Raw genomic sequence first — 2,500 nt, 5'->3', positions numbered from 1 at the left:
GAGCGCGCCCGTCTTCGGGGCTTGTTGCTGGCCGTTGGAGGAGCTCCAGCGGACCGGGGGGAGCGCGCCCGTCTTCGGGGCTTGTTGCTGGCCGTTGGAGGAGCTCCAGCGGACCGGGGGGAGCGCGCCCGTCTTCGGGGCTTGTTGCTGGCCGTTGGCGGAGCTCCAGCGGACCGGGGGGGAGCCGGGCGTTCGAGTTGCCCAGGCAGGGGGTTATCCTCCACTAGCAAACCTCCATGAGCAGCGGAGCCCGTCAGCTGCGCCAAAAAGAACCACACGAGGGCGGCCTGGGGTTGAAATCCCCCGCCACATAGGAACGAATGCCGGGCGTTCGAGTTGCCCAGGCAGGGGGTTATCCTCCACTAGCAAACCTCCATGAGCAGCGGAGCCCGTCAGCTGCGCCAAAAAGAACCACACGAGGGCGACCTGGGGTTGAAATCCCCCGCCACATAGGAACGAATGCCGGGCGTTCGAGTTGCCCAGGCAGGGGGTTATCCTCCACTAGCAAACCTCCACGAGCAGCGGAGCCCGTCAGCTGCGCCAAAAAGAACCACACGAGGGCGACCTGGGGTTGAAATCCCCCGCCACATAGGAACGAATGCCGGGCAACCAGGGGTCGAAATCCCCCATTGAAATGAATGGCGGGCAACCAGGGGTCGAAGTCCCCCATTGAAATGAATGGCGGGCAACCAGGGGTCGAAGTCCCCCATTGAAATGAATGGCGGGTTACCAGGGGTCGAAATCCCCCATTGAAATGAATGGCGGGCGACCAGGGGTCGAAATCCCCCATTGAAATGAATGGCGGGCAACCAGGGGTCGAAGTCCCCCATTGAAATGAATGGCGGGCAACCAGGGGTCGAAGTCCCCCATTGAAATGAATGGCGGGCTACCAGGGGTCGAAATCCCCCATTGAAATGAATGGCGGGCGACCAGGGGTCGAAATCCCCCATTGAAATGAATGGCGGGCAACCAGGGGTCGAAGTCCCCCATTGAAATGAATGGCGGGCAACCAGGGGTCGAAGTCCCCCATTGAAATGAATGGCGGGCTACCAGGGGTCCAAGTCCCCCATTGAAATGAATGGCGGGCTACCAGGGGTCGAAGTCCCCCATTGAAATGAATGGCGGGCTACCAGGGGTCGAAATCCCCCATTGAAATGAATGGCGGGCGACCAGGGGTCGAAATCCCCCATTGAAATGAATGGCGGGCGACCAGGGGTCGAAATCCCCCATTGAAATGAATGGCGGGCAACCAGGGGTCGAAGTCCCCCATTGAAATGAATGGCGGGCTACCAGGGGTCGAAATCCCCCATTGAAATGAATGGCGGGCGACCAGGGGTCGAAATCCCCCATTGAAATGAATGGCGGGCTACCAGGGGTCCAAGTCCCCCATTGAAATGAATGGCGGGCTACCAGGGGTCGAAGTCCCCCATTGAAATGAATGGCGGGCTACCAGGGGTCGAAATCCCCCATTGAAATGAATGGCGGGCGACCAGGGGTCGAAATCCCCCATTGAAATGAATGGCGGGCAACCAGGGGTCGAAAGTCCCCATTGAAATGAATGGCGGGCGACCAGGGGTCGAAATTCCCCATTGAAATGAATGGCGGGCAACCAGGGGTCGAAATTCCCCATTGAAATGAATGGGCCCATTCATTTTCAATGGCCGGGCTACCAGGGGCGCAGTACCACCTGTCGTCATTAGGGGCGCTGTAGATAGGGGACCGAGTCCCCCCATTCGAGAGGTTTGCACCCAAACCTCAAAATGGTTGGTGTACAATTATAGGAGAGACCTTTTTAAGACGTGGGAGCTCCAGGGCAAATCAAGGGAGGCTCGACCAACCCATATCCGCTTTAGATGCACTTTAGGTCGGACTCCCTTGCCAGATGGTCCCCTCCTCAGCCTGGTTCTCGAATTTTTTCTAAGTCAGCCCAACTTGGAAATATTTTCAGAGTGCCACTTTCAAGGGAGTTTCGCCCAACCCCTATCCGCCTAAGAGGCACTTCAGGTCGGCCTGACTGGCCACATTTTCCCCCTCCTCATCCTGGTTCTCGAATTTTTTCTAAGTCAGCCAAACTTGGAAATTTTTTCAGAGTGCCACTTTCAAGGGAGTTTCGCCCAACCCCTATCCGCCTAAGAGGCACTTCGGGTCGGCCTGACTGGCCACATTTTCCCCCTCCTCATCCTGGTTCTCGAATTTTTTCTAAGTCAGCCAAACTTGGAAATTTTTTCAGAGTGCCACTTTCAAGGGAGTTTCGCCCAACCCCTATCCGCCTAAGAGGCACTTCGGGTCGGCCTGACTGGCCACATTTTCCCCCTCCTCATCCTGGTTCTCGAATTTTTTCTAAGTCAGCCAAACTTGGAAATTTTTTCAGAGTGCCACTTTCAAGGGAGTTTCGCCCAACCCCTATCCGCCTAAGAGGCACTTCGGGTCGGCCTGACTGGCCACATTTCCCCCCTCCTCATCCTGGTTCTCGAATTTTTTCTAAGTCAGCCAAACTTGG

This window comes from Leptonotus elevatus, unplaced genomic scaffold, assembly GCF_054856555.1.
Source record: "Leptonotus elevatus isolate MCC_2025b unplaced genomic scaffold, RoL_Lele_1.0 HiC_scaffold_117, whole genome shotgun sequence".
In the NCBI taxonomy this organism is placed as follows: Eukaryota; Metazoa; Chordata; class Actinopteri; order Syngnathiformes; family Syngnathidae; genus Leptonotus; species Leptonotus elevatus.
Note: the sequence above shows the minus strand (reverse complement) of the source record.